The sequence below is a fragment of the Musca autumnalis genome, unplaced genomic scaffold (assembly GCF_047663935.1).
Source record: "Musca autumnalis isolate F117 unplaced genomic scaffold, ASM4766393v1 scaffold_4, whole genome shotgun sequence".
NCBI classification, from domain to species: Eukaryota; Metazoa; Arthropoda; class Insecta; order Diptera; family Muscidae; genus Musca; species Musca autumnalis.
The window spans coordinates 215,215,454-215,232,811 of NW_027411977.1; the positions used below are offsets into that span (position 1 = coordinate 215,215,454).

The following is a 17,358-nucleotide window of genomic DNA, read 5'->3' on the forward strand; positions in this document are numbered from 1 at the left end:
CAGAAGAACAAGGATGCATTTGATAATGCTCGCTGACGATTATAATGAGATGATGATGGAAAAGTTTTCTACTTTGGTGTTGTTGTTGTTTTTGTTGTTGGCAGACAAAATGGTAAATTGCAACTAAAAAGAGTTCTTTTAAAACGTAAATATTAAAAGAAGACAGAGAACAAAATGTAACAACAATGCATAGAAGGTGACAGAGGTCAAAACTTCTAGGAAGAAGGCCTCAGCTGAGGTTTTCTACTACATCGAAGGCCTTAACTGAGGTCTTTTTCTATGCAGAAGAGCTCAAAAGAGGTCTTCTTCTAGACAGAAGATCTCAGCAGAGGTCCTCAAATAAGGTCTTCGTTTGTACAGCAGGCCTCAACTGAAGTATTCTTCTATACAGAAGGCCCTAACTGAAGTCTTCTTCTATACAGAAGGCCTCAACCGAATTCTTCTTTTATACAGAAGGCATCAACAGAGGGCTTTTCCCTACAAAAGACTTCAACAGAAGTCTTCTTCTAAACAGAAGACCTCAACAGAGGTCCTCTTTTATACAGAATACTTTAACTGACCTCAACTCTTTTTCTGCATATAAAGTTTCAATTGAAGTCTTGTTCTGTATAGGAGACCTCAATTTAGGTCTTTCTCTTCTACGCAGAAAGCCTCAATTGCGGTACTTTTCTATACAAAAGGTCTTCTTCTAAACATAAGTCTTCTTATATACAGGTCTTTTAAACAGAAGTCCTCAACTGAGGTCTTCTTTTATAGAGAAGTCCTCAACTGAAGTCTTCTCTACTGAAGGCCTCAACTATTATTCTATTCAGAAGACGTCAGGTGAGGTGCAGAAGGCCCATTTGATGTATTTTTTCAATACAGAAGGCCTCAACTAAAGTCTTCTTCTATGCAAAAGAATTCAATTTTTTTTTGGTTTTGGTCTGAGGTCTTCCTCTGTATAGAAGTTCTCTACTGAGATCTTTTTCTATACAGAAGTCCTCAACTGAGGTCTTCTTCTATACAGAATTCCTCAACTGAAGTCTTCTTCTACACAGAAGTCCTCAACTGAGTTCTCCTTCTATACAGAAGTCACCAACTGAGGTCTTCTTCTATACAGAAGTCCTCAACTGAGGTGTTCTTCTATACAGAAGTCCTCAATTGACGTCTTCTTCTGTATGGAGGGCATCAATTCAGGACTTTTTCCGTATAGAAGGCCTCAATTGAGGTTTTCTTCTGTATAGGTGGCCTCAACTGAGGTCTTCTTCTATAGAGAAGTCCTCAACTGAGGCCTTCTTCTATACAGAAGTCATAAACTGAGGTCTTCTTCTATACAGAAGTCCTCAACTGAAGTCTTCTTCTATAAAGAAGTCCTTAACTGAGGTCTTCTTCTATGCAGAAGCCCTCAACTGAGGCCTTCTTCTATACCGAAGTCCTCACCTGAGGTGTTTTTCTATACAGAAGACACCAATTGAAGAATTCTTCTATGCAGAAGTCCTCAACTGAGGTGTTCTTCTATACAGAAGTCCTCAACTGAGGTCTTCTTCTATACAGAAGACCTCAGTAGAGATATTCTTCTATACAGAAGTCCTCCACTGAGGTCTTCTTCTATACAGAAGTCATCAACTGAGGTGTTCTTCAATACCGAAGACCTCAGTTGAGATCTTCTTCTATACAGAAGTCCTCAACTGAGGTCTTCTTCTATACAGAATTCCTCAACTGGGGTCTTCTTCTATACAGAAGTCCTCAACTGAGGTCTTCTTCTATACAGAAGTCCTCAATTGAGGTCTTCTTCTGTATAGAAGGCCTCATCTGAGTTCTCCTTCTGTATAGGAGGCCTCAACTGAAGTCTTCTTTTATACAGAGGTCCTCAACTCAGGTCCTCAAGAAGTCCTCAACTGAGGTCTTCTTCTGTATGGAGGGCATCAATTCAGGACTTTTTCCGTATAGACGACCTCAATAAAGGTTTTCTTCTGTATAGAAGGCCTCAACTGAGGTTTTCTTCTATACAGAAGTCCTCAACTGAGGACTATGGAGGGCATCAATTCAGGACTTTTTTCCGTATAGAAGACCTCAATTAACGTCTTCTTCTGTATAGAAGGCCTCAACTGAGGTTTTCTTCCGTATAGGTGGCATCAACTGAGGTCTTCTTCTATACAGAAGTCCTCAACTCAGGCCTTCTACACAGAAATGCTCAACTAAGGTTTTCTTCTATACCGAAGTCCTCAACTGAGGTCTCCTTCTACACAGAAGTCCTTAACTGTCAACTGAAGTCTTTTTTTATACAGAAGTCCTCAACTGAGGTCTTCGTCTATACAGAGGTCCTCAACTGAAGACCTCAGTTGAGATCTTCTTCTATACAGAAGTCCTCAACTGAGGTGTTCTTCTATACTGAAGACCTCTGTTGAGATCTTCTTCTATACAGAAGTCCTCAACTGAGGTCTTCTTATATACAGAAGTCCTTAACTGAGGTCTTCTTCTATACAGAAGAGGCCTCAATTGGGAACTTCTTCTGTGTAGAAGGCCTCATCTGAGTTCTCCTTCTGTATAGGAGGCATCAACTGAATTCTTCTTTTATACAGAAGTCCTCAACTCAGGTCCTCAAGAAGTCCTCAACTGAGGTCTTCCTCTGTATGGAGGGCATCAATTCAGGACTTTTTCCGTATAGACGACCTCAATAAAGGTTTTCTTCTGTATAGAAGGCCTCAACTGAGGTTATCTTCTATACAGAAGTCCTCAACTGAGGTCTTCTTCTGTGTGGAGGGCATTAATTCAGGACTTTTTTCCGCATAGAAGACCTCAATTAACGTCTTCTTCTGTATAGAAGGCCTCAACTGAGGTTTTCTTCCGTATAGGTGGCCTCAACTGAGGTCTTCTTCTATACAGAAGTCCTCAACTCAGGCCTTCTACACAGAAATCCTCAACTAAGGTTTTCTTCTATATCGAAGTCCTCAACTGAGGTCTCCTTCTACACAGAAGTCCTTAACTGTCAACTGAAGTCTTTTTTTATACAGAAGTCCTCAACTGAGGTCTTCTTCTATACAGAGGTCCTCAACTGAAGACCTCAGTTGAGATCTTCTTCTATACAGAAGTCCTCAACTGAGGTGTTCTTCTATACTGAAGACCTCAATTGAGATCTTCTTCTATACAGAAGTCCTCAACTGAGGTCTTCTTCTATACAGAAGTCCTCAACTGAGGTCTTCTTCTATACAGAAGTCCTCAACTGAGGTCTTCTTCTATGCAGAAGTCCTCAACTGAGGTCTTCTTCTATACAGAAGCCCTCAACTGAGGTCTTCTTCTATACAGAAGTCCTCAATTGAGGTCTTCTTCTGTATAGAAGGCCTCATCTGAGTTCTCCTTCTGTATAGGAGGCCTCAACTGAAGTCTTCTTTTATACAGAAGTCCTCAACTCAGGTCCTCAAGAAGTCCTCAACTGAGGTCTTCTTCTGTATGGAGGGCATCAATTCAGGACTTTTTCCGTATAGACGACCTCAATAAAGGTCTTCTTCTGTATAGAAGGCCTCAACTGATGTTTTCTTCTATACAGAAGTCCTCAACTGAGGTCTTCTTCTGTATGGAGGGCATCAATTCAGGACTTTTTTCCGTATAGAAGACCTCAATTAACGTCTTCTTCTGTATAGACGGCCTCAACGCAGGTTTTCTTCCGTATAGGTGGCCTCAAATGAGGTCTTCTTCTATACAGAAGTCCTCAACTGAGGCCTTCTTCTACACAGATATCCTCAACTAAGGTCTTCTTCTATACCGAAGTCCTCAACTGAGGTCTCCTTCTACACAGAAGTCCTTAACTGTCAACTGAAGTCTTTTTTTATACAGAAGTCCTCAACTGAGGTCTTCTTCTATAAAGAGGTCCTCAACTGAGGTCTTCTTCTATACAGACATCCTTAACTGAGGTCTTCTTCTAAATGGAAGTCCCCTACTGAGATTTTCTTCTAAGCAGATGTCTTCTTCTATACAGAAGTCCTCAACTGAAGTCTTCTTCTATACAGAAGTTCTCAACTGAGGTCTTCTTCTATACAGGAGACCTCAACTGAGGCCTTCTTCTACACAGAAATCCTCAACTAAGGTCTTCCTCTATACAGAAGTCCTCAACTGAACTCTTCTTCTATAAAGAAGTCCCTAACTGAGCTCTTCTTCCATGCAGAAGTCCTCAACTTACATCTTATTCTATGCAGAAGACCGCAACTGCTGTCTTATTCTACACAGAAGGTCCCAATGGTGGTCTTCTTCTATACAGAAGTACTCAACTGATGCATTCTTCTATAGAGAAGACCTTAGTTGTGGCCCTCTGTACAGAAGATGACTTCACCTGAGGTGTTCTTCTATATGAAAGGCCTCCACTGAGGTCTTCTTCTATACAGAAGGTCTCACCTGAAGTCTTTTTTTATACGAAGGATCTCAAGTGAGGTCTTCTTCTATACAGAAGGCCTCAAATGAAGTCTTCTTTTATACAGAAATCCTCAACTGAGGTCTTCTTCCATACATAAAGTCTCAACTGAGGTTTTCATCTATAGAAAAGTATTCAAATGTGATCTGCTTCTTTACAGAAGGCCTCAAATGTACAAAAGGACTCAGTTAAGGTCTTCTTCTGTATAGGATGGCTCAACTGAAAATACCTCAGTTGTGGGCTTCTGTACAGAAGAAGACTTCAACTCAGATGTTCTTCTATATAGAAGGCCTCAACTGATTAATTTTCTATACAGAAGATCTCAACTGAAGTCTTTTTCTATACAGAAGGCCTCAACTGTGGCCTTCTTCTTTACAGAAGCACTCAACTGAGGTTTTCTTCTATAGAGAAGGCCTCAACTGAAGTCTTCTTCTATACAAAAATCCTCTTCTGTACCGAAGGCCTCAACTGAAGTCTTCTTCTATACAAAATTCCTCTTCTGTACCGAAGGCCTCAACTGTGGTCTTATTTTATGCAGAAGACGGCAGATGAGGTCACATAGGTCCTCGTCTGTGTAGAAAGCCTCAATTGGGAACTTCTTCTGGATAGAAGATCTCAATTGATGTCTTTTTCTGTATAGAAGACTTCAACTGAGGTCTTCTTCCGTCCAGAAGACCCCAACTGAGGTCTTCTTCTGTATAGAAGGCCTCAACTGAGGTCCTCGTCTCGTCTGAGGCCCTCGCCTCAATTGGGAACGTCTTCTTAATGGAAGACCTCAATTGTGCTCTTTTTCTGTATAAAAGACTTAAACTGGGGTTTTCTTCTGGATAGGAGGCCCCAATTGGGAACTTCTTCTGTGTAGAAGGTCTCAATTGAAATCTTCTTCTGTACAGAAGGCCTTAATTGAGGACTTCTTCTGTATAGAAGGTCTCAATTGAAGTTTTCGTCTGTATAGAATGCTTCAACTGAGGTCTACTTCGTCTTCTTCTGCACATTGAGAAGACCTCGACTGAGAACTTCTTCTATTATAAGGGTCCATCGTTCTACACAATTTATATCCTTAATTATGTAAAATTTATAACATTTATTTTCTTTCAAAAAATTTAAATTCTTAACCACAATTTTGTGGAGGAGATACATAAATGGCGAGCAAACATGAAAAACGATAAATTTCATTTAAGTGCCATAAATTTGTAAAGCTTTTGTATGGCACCAACAAACAATCTTCTTGTGAAAGGACAAAAACGAATGCATATTTATTGAATAGCTCAACAGTTCCCCAACGTCTCTCTCCCGCTCTCCCCCATTTTCTCCCATTCATCTTTAAATAAAACAAGTAATGCCTAGCATTTATCTACCTGTTGTGGCCTTTGAGGTGTTGCCTAAAGTGGAAGTGAAGGAGTAAACATGCTGAACATAAAACTTAAATGCTTTTTATATTCCACTTTACACCACATTCTTCTCCTTTGATGCTGAAACTATGAGAGGAAAATTGAAAAAAAAAAACGCCAAGTAACTATCCTTAAGGTGTTAAACAACAACAAACTAATGGACAAGAACAAATAAAATTTATAAGCGTTTGTGGGTAATTTTGAAAATGGATTAAGTTCTCGAAATAGAAATTCCAGAATTAAGGGAAAAGATATGTGAAAGGGTTCTGTTGGTGCTTCAAAAAATATTTTTTTTAAAAATCCACGCTTGTGGGGCTGTTGGTGCTTCAAAAAATATTTGTTAAAAATCCACGCTCGTGGCTCTGTTGGTGCTTCAAAAAATATTTGTTAAAAATCCACGCTTGTGGCTCTGTTGGTGCTTCAAAAAATATTTTTTAAAAATTCACGCTACTAGCTCTGTTGGTGCTTCAAAAATATTTTTTAAAAATCCCCGCTTGTGGCTCCTTTGGTGCTTCAAAAAATATTTTTTTTAAAATCCCCGCTTGTGGTTCCTTTGGTGCTTCAAAAATAGTTTTTAAAAATCCCCGCTTGTGGCTCTGTTGGTGCTTCAAAAAATATTTGTTAAAAATCCACGCTCGTGGCTCCGTTGGTGCTTCAAAAATATTTGTTAAAAATCCACGCTTGTGGCTCCGTTGGTGCTTCAAAAATATTTTTTAAAAATCCACGCTTGTGGCTCCGCTGGTGCTTCAAAAATATTTTTTAAAAATCCACGCTTGTGGCTCCGTTGGTGCTTCAAAAATATTTTTTAAAAATACACGCTTGTGGCTCCGTTGGTGCTTCAAAAATATTTTTTAAAAATCCACGCTTGGTGCTTCAAAAATATTTTTTAAAAATCCACGCTTGGTGCTTCAAAAAAATTTTTTAAAAATCCACGCTTGGTGCTCCGTTGGTGCTTCAAAAAAATTTTTTAAAAATCCACGCTTGTGGCTCCGGTGGTGCTTCAAAAATAATTTTTAAAAATCCACGCTTGTGGCTCCGGTGGTGCTTCAAACATATTTTTTAAAAATCCACGCTTGTGGCTCCGTCGGTGCTTCAAAAATATTTTTTAAAAATCCAGGCTTGTGGCTCCGTTGGTGCTTCAAAAATATTTTTTAAAAATCCACGCTTGTGGCTCCCTTGTTGCTTCAAAAATATTTTTTTAAAAATCCACGATTGTGGCTCTGTTGTTACTTCAAAAAATATTTTTTAAAAATCCACGCTTGTGGCTCTGCTGGTGCCTCAAAAATATTATTTTTTTTTAAAATTCCACGCTTGTGAAATTGTTATGCCTCAATGCCTAAACGAAGTTAGGTCTTTTTTCCTCTGAAACTCCTCAATGCACTTAAAATATATATGAGCTATTATCTCCTAGAAAAACAACAACAACAAACAATAACATATACTACTCTTTGTGTCCTTGAGCTATTTCCCAGATGTTTCACCTAAAGATGAATGTTATTCTTGTGTGTGTGCGTGTATGTGTGTCATGATGCATTATTCAAAAACCAAGCCAGAAAGCATTATTCACAAAAAATTGTATTTTCCAAGAGAGTGGGTGGTGGAAAGGTAGACCAAATGCAGCAAGCCCATCTTCCTTTTTTGCAAGGTGCACTTATACTAAATACGATACTTCTTGTGTCGTTTAAGGTGCTGTTGTTGTCGTTGTTAGTTACTGCAGTGCCGTTGCTGTTGTTGTTGTTGTGATAATTTATGCCATAAATTAAATTAAAAGTGTCCATATTGAACCGAAAATAATGGCAACATCATTGTAATGGAATGTATAAAACTATTATATATGCGAAGCTATAAGATAAGATAGGAGAGAGCAAAGAAGCTAAAAAGCTTTACTAAAGCTTAGCAGAGTAATAACGTTTTTTAGTGCAGTTTTAGTAAAATATATGCTATTGATGTTGCTGAATATTCATAAGACAAATTTTAAGGTTTTTAAAAAGCTTTGATAAGTTGCAAATGTGACAAAGGATTGCGATAAACGGATGATAGGATAACACAAAAGAAAAAGTAAATGCTTGTTAAGCGCCTTTCCTTTGGAAATTATCCTTTAGAAAAACTTTTTCCTTTAGAAATGGGACTTTAGAAAAAACTCTCTCATTCCTTTAGAGGTAGACCCTTTCCTTTGGTAGACCCTTTCCTTTGGAAGCACCTTTTTATTCAGAAAGGTTCTATAGAATCACCCTTTCTTTCACAGAGGGTCCATAAAAGCACCCTTTCTTTCACAAAGGGTCCATAAGAGCACCATTTCTTTCAGTAAGGTTCCAACGAAGCACGCTTTTTTTTCAGAAAGGGTCTAAAGAAGCACCATTTCTTTCAGCTGGTACTTCAAAAGGGTCTAAAGAAGCACCCTTCCTTTTAGAAGGGGTATAGAAAGAAGGAACCTTTCTTTCTGAAAGGGTCTAAAGGAGCACACTTTCTTTTAGAAGGGGTCTAAAGAAGCACCCATTCTTTCAGAAAGGGTCAAAAGAAGCAACCTTTCTTTCTGAGAGGGTCTAAAGGAGCAGACTTTCTTTTAAAAGGGGTCTAAAGAAGCACCCATTCTTTCAGAAAAGGTCTAAAGAAGCACCCATTCTTTCTGAAAGGGTCTAAAGAAGCACCCTTTCTGGAAGAAAGCACCCTTTCTTTCATAAAGGGTATAAAGAAGCACCCTATATTTCAGAAAGGGTATAAAGAAGCACCCTATATTTCAGAAAGGGTCTAAAGAAGCACCCTATCTTCCAGAAAAGCCCGTTAGAAGCACCCTTTCGTCCTAAAAGAGACGTGAATTTTTTAATATCTTCAAGTCTCGCTACAAAGACGTGGATTTTTTTAATATTTTCAAGCCTCGCGACAACTATGTGGATTTTTTTAAATATTTTCAAGCCTGCCTACAAATGCGTGGATATTTTAAATGATTTTCAAGCCCACCTACAAAGGCGTGGATTTTTAAAATACTTTCAAGCCTCCCTACAAGCGTGGATTTTTTAAATTTTTTCAAGCCTCCCTACAAAGGCGTAGAGTTTTTTTAAATATTTTCAAGCCTTGCTATAACGGCGTGGATTTTTGAAATATTTTCAAGCATACCTAAAATGGTCTGGATTTTTTTTGAAATAATTTCAAGCATACATAAAATGGTCTGGATTTTTTTAAATATTTTCCAGCCTCCTACAAAATCGTAGATTTTTTTTTAATATTTTCAAGCATCCCTAAAAAGGCGTGGATATTTTAAAAATATTTTCAGGACTCCCTACAATGGCGAGGATTTTTTTAAAAATATGTTCAAGCCACTGCAAAGCCAACAAAAAAGAAAAAGAGCTCCACACCTTCAAATGATTCGAGCAAGCCGCGTCAAGAACCTCGCAAGGGAGGCTGTTCCGAGAATCCCTTGGCAGAGGGCGACAAAGTGAGCTCGAACATGAAAAATCGTCTGCAAAACCTGGGGTTTCCGTAAAGAAATCCCGGACACCAAGTGAAAGAAGAAGAGGGCTGCGGAAACTGGTAAAGAGCCGCCATCTTACGCCAAGGTAGCAAAGAAACACTACAGAGACGAGCTCTGCTATGCAGTGATCGACACCAGTAGAGGTTCCGGGAAGGTACTCAAGGACCAAATTCAAGCCATTGAAGATGGGGTCAATAGCTTAATTTTGGATCACCTAATGCAGGGAGGAGATCCAATTCAAATTGTCAGCAGCGGGGTCAAAGGGGACATGATTGTTTACCAATTTGCCCAGCATGCAAACGTTGTCGCCCTCAAGGATATTGTCAGTAGTATAAGACCTCCATGGGAAAGCGACAAACTCAAGCTGGTGAGGAAAGACCAAATTCCTCAACTTACTAAGGCATCCGTTTTTGTCCGAGGTTGGGGCAGCAAGTTCGAGACGGAACGCATGCTCGAGGTCTTTGGTCGTCAGAACAGGACATTGGATGTGAAGAGATGGGAGGTCTTCCACAGGGAGGAGCATGAAGATGGCACTCTCCTTGTGGTCGGAATTGACCAACTCTCCATGTCCAGTCTGACCAAGACAAAGGGCATGGCCTATTACGCTTCAAAACGGGAAAGGCGAGCATCGGCGTAAACGAGGAAGCCAAAAATAACAGCGAGGAGGCTTCACCTCCAAGCAACAACTTACACGGAGCCGACATTGAAATCAGCGCTTCCCAAGAATCCCGTTTACTGGAGGACCAATGATCGGAGTCATCCAGATAAACCTCCATCGGAGCGAGACGGCAACCATGGCACTGATGGAGCAAATTAACACAGGTAAAGTACACATCGGTTTGATCCAGGAACCATGGACTATTCAGAACAAGGTCTCTGGACTAAACCATATAAATTACCAACTTTTTATGCAAATACAGGGTCTCGCCCGAGAACCTGTATAATATGCCACAAAAACTTAAGTTTTCTTTTCTCCCCAGAGTTGTCAACATCGGACGCAACTGTACTGAAGCAGGGGAATGGCAACATATACCTGGCATCAGTATATCTGCCGGAGCTGCAGCGGCTGGTGAGGGAAGCAAAACAAACAGGTAACGAAGTACTAATACTAACGTGGGGAAGTACTAATACTAACAAAAGGGGCCAAGCCCTTTTAGATTACTTGAATACTAACGACCTAATAACACTTAACACAGGGAACACAACCACCTTTGTTAACAAGATTAGGGAAGAGGTATTAGATATAACAATATGTTCCGAAAATCTTATAAACGATGTGCAGAATTGGAGGGTCTCGAAAGAGCACTCCTTCTCAGATCATCGGTATATAAGATTTGAACTAACTCGGCTACCGCCGAAACCTATAAGTTTCCGAAATAAATCCAAAACCAACTGGATAAAATTTGGAAAACTAATAAAAGAAAGGCTAGGGCACGATAGCTATGAATGCTCAATCACGGAAGATATATATAGAAATGTCAAAATTATAACGGAGGTCTTAGTAAAGTCATTCGAAGAAAGTTGTCCCCTTCGAGAGAGGAAATCTGCCTACGAAAAACCCTGGATGACAGGAGAAATGCGTAACAAAGGCAAAGAGGTCCAAAGGCTTTACAACAGAGCTCTACGAAAAAAATTAGCTGTATTCTGGGATAACTATCACACAAAACTTAAAGAATACAACAAAATGACTAGAACAGCAAAGCGCAATTCCTGGAAACTCTTTTGTGAACAGGTAGACAGCGTAAACGATGTATTTAAAATAAAAAAGTTTCTATCGAAAACCCATACACAAAGCGAGATTATGGCGAATGATATGGGAAGTAAGATGGAAACAATTGAGGACACGTTGGGGCTTTTGATGAATACGCATTTCCCGCCGAGCACTACCGCAAATGTAGGGATATCGGCAGATGGGGAAAATGCTACGGACGAAGCACGAAACATTGATGTAACAATGGTTAAAGATGCCATCAACAGTTTCAAACCTTTTAAAGCACCGGGACCAGAAGAAATGTGATCTCAAAAATAAGCTAAAACAACAGCGGACAAACATATAACGCTAATATCTAAGGGCTTATAGGGTCTCCAGCAAAATATTCATCACGCCATATCTCAAAAGTTCGACCCACGGCGGATCTGTCCTTCTGGGTTCTGTATATACTCACCAAGGGCTTTCATCCCCAAAAGGAATTTTCCACCCCCCAAAATTTCTGTTCACAGTGTTATCAACCAGGAACCTGCTTGCTTTAGTGGCCAATCTTCTCAAGATGAAGATTGCCTTATACAACAATGCTTCTCTCGATCATTTCTTCAGGACGTCCTTTGGGAAGAAATCCATCCAAATATAGACCATCGATACCTACCCTAATGATGCCTGTAAAAGATTTCCTCCAGAATTTTCCTATTAAAACGCACTCTGAAAGCACAGGCACCTTTCCCCGTGGCTCCCTTTGGAGGATACTTCTTACATGGAGTTTCTTTGACATGGAAATATGTATAATTATCAACCAGTGACCTGTTTGCTTTTGAGCCCTTCCCTCCTCATTTTGAGCGCCAACCTTAGCAAAATATCCTAAATAGGTTTTAACCTATACATGAAGCATTTTTTCGGATTTAAGCGATTATTTCAACAATATTTTCTCCGATTTGTAATTTTACCGTACGAGCTGTCGAAACTTCTTGGTAGGAAAACTTGTATGTTTGTAAGCAATTAAACAGTTTTGACCAGTTGTGACAATACCACAAAACTTATCCGGTAATAACATTTTACTTGCGTTAAATCTTTGTCAGGTTTCAAAAAATATATTGCAGCTGGACATAATTAAATAATTTCCTTATAGTTTGTTAAAAATTGCAGCCAATCTTTTTGGGATTTTTTCTGGTAATAAGCGAGGCATCGAAATATTCTGGCAACGCCCAACAAATCCAGCTGATAGACGTGCAAAGAGAACTGTGTACTTGTAATGTTCTCTTAAATATACGCTAATCTTTGGTTGCTGCTCTTTAAATCTCATCTAATTACAAATAATAATTCAAAACGATTCATGTTATCAACAAAAATTGTCCGTTGTTGGTACGTTTTTGTTCTATTTTTTGCCTCAAAATAATAAAAAAATGGAAAACATGTTAAATCACTTATAAAGTCAAGCGGTTTAACCTCCAGTTATAGATGACGGTCGTGTGAATTCAGACGTTGTTAAGTAGTCCGTCTACTTGTGTTTAATTAGAATAATTTTATTTATAAAAAGTTAATTAAAATTAAACATTTTGACATAAAGGCCCGGCACGTCGTTGATTGTCAGACCCAAAACAACCACACACAATTGACAGCTGGAAATTCCCATATCCACTTGTAAAGAATAGCAAAAAAAGAAGAAAATAAAACAACAAATAATAAATGTAATTGTGTCTGTCCGTCCACTTGAGTGTGTGCAAAATTAATATGCAAAAATAGCAACAACTAAATACAAAAATTCATCAAAAGTATGACGTGTTGTGAATGTTTAACTACTATTCCATTTGGAGAATATTGATGTACATTGTATTAAAAATAGAGAACGATTAGTAATAATTCCAAATTAATTCAAGTGCTGCTGGGTAAGTACAAACAAACACATATGAATATGATTTTATTTAGTTCCAATGTTTGCCGCAGAGAGAGAAGCAAAAGATGTTAGTTGACAGCTGACTGCATTGTTGTGTATACTTTAGCAGGGTTACCATTTTTCAATTGCAAGGCATATTTACGAAGGTAGATGCATTAGCAATGTGCTGAAACACTATTTCAATACTGTGAAATATTAAGTCTGTTCGATAAACCAAAAGTTAGTACAAATTTGTACAAACTTTTACACAATGCTATTCCATAACAAACTTGTAAAGTAAAAGGGAGCGTAATGAGAGAGAATTTTGGAAAGTTTTGGAGATATTTGTTACTGAGAACTTACAAGTTTTTGCAAGCAAAATTGTCCTTGTATAAAATTGCAAGTTTGATCAGCTGATTTAAATTCGAATGTTTTGTGGAGGACTTAGAAATTCTTGGCAAAAAACATAAACAAATATTTGGTCCCATTATTACATCCTTTCTGTAGTTAAATTTTGGCCGGTATCGGACAGATAACACGTTTTTTTGTTCTTACATGTTTCCTTTAATAATAAGGGTCAGATAAATTAAAAGGAGGTCTGTGTTTCTTTTAAAAAGTAAAGTGCGCCCGAGAGTATGCTTTACCAAAATCCAAATCAACAAATCACATTTGACTAAATTTGATGTCTGTCAGTCTTTTTTGCTTGATATTGCCATATTTTTACAAAATGTAACATTTATTTTAAATGACAGATGTAATAATAAATCTCTGGTAATGCTAACTTTATTCCCTACTTCTCTTAAAGTATGGTCTAACAAAAATGGACTTTAAATTCAAGATATAAGAAGGGCTTGGTTATTAAAATAAATACAAGATAAAAAGGGAAGAAATAACTAAATACATTATGGAAAACGAGATGGTAAGTAAAATAACTTATTTTGTAGTTTGTGAAGACTATTATAAGCTCATGATAAGCTCAATTGATTAAAGTGAAGAAAAATCTTTTCCGCCAAACTTCTTCTTAGTCAAATCAGCTTACATCTTGTTTAGCTTCGAGAGAGTAAAACTCATTGAGAGAAGTTACTGAGAATTTGCTGAGTACTTGCAAGTACTTTTTACTTGCGAAGTTATCGAACAGACCTATATTAAATATATTTTACAAAAAGCAAAGATGTCAATATACTAAGATAGGAAAAGTCAATTGTGAAAAATTAACTGTAGATGGAGTTAACCTCTGTTGTTACGATATCATAACAACATTGTGTTAAGCGAAAACTGTTACTCATTGGAATATTGACAAGAAAAACATTAAAACTCAAGATTAACGGCATTCGCTTTTAATTTTTTCATTGAATAAACAATAAAAAAAAGAAAAGAAAAAAATGTTAGCCACAAAACTCAACGTTTATGTTTTCTGTGCGGATAAATGGGAATCAAAAGCGATTGACATTGCTGTTATCAATTCCAGTGAGTTGTGTAGCCATCTGTAACCAAAATGTGGAACTATTATCACATGTTTTTGGAAAATGCATTTCTTCTAGCCTTTACTACTATACGTCTTTGCAAAACATAAAGCATAGAGTATATTAGTTCTGTCTTTTTACTTTTTTTAGTACGATTTACTCAGTAACTTGTTTTCAGAGAGTAAGAACAATTATACGAAAAAAGACAAAGAAGTAAAAAGACAACATTTAGTAAACTTTAGCAAAATAACAAAACAAAATCATTGGTGGCAATATATGAAAGAAAAACTAAATTGAAAGCAGTGGACAAGTTCAACAATTTTTAGTAAAATAAATAAAAAACAATTTAAAGATTAATAAAATAATTAATAAATAATGGAATCGCAATATTTTTAGTGTTTTTTCGACAAAAATCAAACAAAGATTGACCAACTGACCATCAACAGATGATTGAAAAACAGCTGATCGAACACGAATTAATCTTGACAACACTATCGCAATCGGTAACAAAAATGAGTTAGAAAATCCCACTACTGAAGGGAGAATTGTGTAGTCTCAATTACTCACTCAATCACAGATCTTTATAAAAAAAATTCCTACCAAAGAATAAGACTAAGACTATAAGACCCTTAGGTAATATATTCTTATTTTATAAGCCCAAGAGACTTTAGAAGTTTCTGGAAAATTCATATTGAATAATTATAAAACCAGTAACCTGTTTGATTTAGTGGTCATTCTTCTCAAGATGCAGATTTTCTCCTACAACAATGTCTACCGATCATGAGCATCACATAGATTTCTTTAAGAGGTTCTTTAAGATGAAATCCAACTTAATGTTTTAAGATTTTCTTCAATACAATAAACTTCGAAGGAGGTCTTCTTCTATACCCACTAGATGCCTTTATATGTATACGAAGAAGACCCAGATGACGTAAGAAAGATAAGTTCTTTTAGGACCTTACGTGCCCTAGTTTAATAAGAGTCTCTTTTCTAGTATCTCAGGAACTATAGAGATTTGAGGAGTCTCAACTTATGAAAGAAAGCTGGCTTCTATAGACCCTTTCTGAAAGAACGGGTGCTGGTACAGACCCTTTCTAAAAGAAAGAGGGGTTTTCTAGACCCTTTCTTAAGAAAAGCGGGCTTTTATAGTCCCTTTTTGAAAGAAAGTGGGCTTTTACAGACCCTTTCAAAAAAAAAGAAAAATATATATAAGCTTCTATAGAACCTTACTGTAAGAAAGTGGGCTTCCATAGACCCTTTCTCTAAGAAATCGTGCTTCTTTAGACCCTTTCTGTAAGAAAGTGCGCTTCTGTAGACCCTTTCTCTATGAAAGTGGGCTTCTATAGACCCTTTCTCTAAGGAAGCGGGCTTCTTTAGACCCTTTCTGTAAGAAAGTGGACTTCTATAAACCCTCTTTGTAAGAAAGCGGACTTCCATAGACCCTTTCTGTAAGAAAGTGGGCTTCTATAGACCCTATCCCTAAGAAAGCGGTCTTCTATATACCCTTTCTGTAAGAAAGTGGGCTTCTATAGAAACTTTCTGTAAGAAAGTGGCCTTCTATAGACCCTTTCTTTAAGATAGTGGCCTTCTATAGATCCTCTCTATAAAAAAGTTGCCTTCTATATACCCTTTCTGTAAGAAAGCGGTCTTCTATATACCCTTTCTGTATGAAAGTGGGCTTCTATAGATCCTTTCTGTAAGAAAATGGCCTTCTATAGATCCTTTCTGTAAGAAAGTGGCCTTCTATAGACCCTCTCTGTAAGAAAGTAGCCTTCTATAGACCCTTTCTGTAAGAAAGAGGGCTTCTTTAGACCGTTTCTGTAAGAAAGCGGGCTTCTATAGATCCTTTCTGTAAGAAAGTGGGCTCCTATAGACCCTTTCTTTAAGAAAGTGGGCTTCTATAGACCCTCTCTGTAATAAAGTGGCCTTCTATAGAACCTTTCCCTAAGAAAGCGGTCTTCTATATACCCTTCCTGTAAGAAAGTGGGCTTCAACAGAAACTTTCTGTTCGAAAGTGGGCTTCTATAGACCCTTTGTGTAAGGAAGCGGGCTTCTTAGACCCTTTCAAATATAATAAAAGCTTTTGTAGACCCTTTCTGTAAGAAAAGTTACTTCTACAGACACTTTCTAAAAGAAAGTGGCCTTCTGTAGACCCTTTCTATAAGAAAGTTGGCTTCTACAGACCCTTTGTGGAAGCAAGCGGGCTTCTTATACCCTTTCAAATATAATAAAAGCTTTTGTACACCCTTTCTGTCTCGGGACTTCTAGATACACTTTCTAAAAGATACGGTGCTTCTACGTACACTTTCTAAAAGAAAGCGGGCTTCTATAGACTCTTTCTGTAAGAAAGCGGTTTCTATATACCCTTACTGTAAGAAAGTGGCCTTCTATAGATCCTTTCTGTTAAAAAGTGGCCTTCTATAGACCCTTTCTGTAAGAAAGTAGGCTTCTATAAAACCTTTCTGGACGAAAGCGGGCTTCTATAGACCCTTTCTGTACGAAAGCGGGCTTCTATGGACCCTTTCTGTAAAAAAGTGGGCGTCTACAGACCCTGCCTGTGAGAAAGCGGTCTTCTATATAATCTTTCCGAAAGAAAGGGTTCTTAAATAGTCCCTTTCTGAATGAAAGTGGGCTTCTATATTACCTCTCTGAAGGAAAGAATGTTTCTTCCTTCTGTCTCTGTTTAGCCCGTTTTTTCTAGAAAAATTTTTGGTAGAAATCTTTCTGAAACGGCAACCCTAATCTATTCACTCTCCGTTTTAAATAAAAAATTGCTTGCAAGCTCTTTATATTAATATAAGCGGTCTTCTAAGAAAGCGGTCTTCTATATACCCTTCCTGTAAGAAAGTGGGCTTCTACAGAAACTTTCTGTTCGAAAGTGGGCTTCTATAGACCCTTTGTGTAAGGAAGCGGGCTTCTTAGACCCTTTCAAATATAATAAAAGCTTTTGTAGACCCTTTCTGTAAGAAAAGTTACTTCTACAGACACTTTCTAAAAGAAAGTGGCCTTCTGTAGACCCTTTCTATAAGAAAGTTGGCTTCTACAGACCCTTTGTGTAAGCAAGCGG

General features: G+C 37.8%; 1 protein-coding gene across 2 annotated transcripts in view; it reads left to right on the forward strand.

The window, feature by feature from the left end:
- Positions 1–17,358, forward strand: part of SPoCk (secretory pathway calcium atpase) — a 314,424-nt gene that overhangs the window by 166,454 nt on the left and 130,612 nt on the right. Inside the window, exon 1 of one of the 2 annotated variants that reach the window (XM_073985005.1) lies at positions 10,319–12,841. The exons of the other annotated variant lie outside the window; for it this stretch is intronic. The gene's annotated coding sequence lies outside the window, so the exon portion shown is untranslated. Of the gene's footprint in view, positions 1–10,318; positions 12,842–17,358 lie in introns of those variants that run through there. 2 annotated transcript variants of the gene reach the window in all.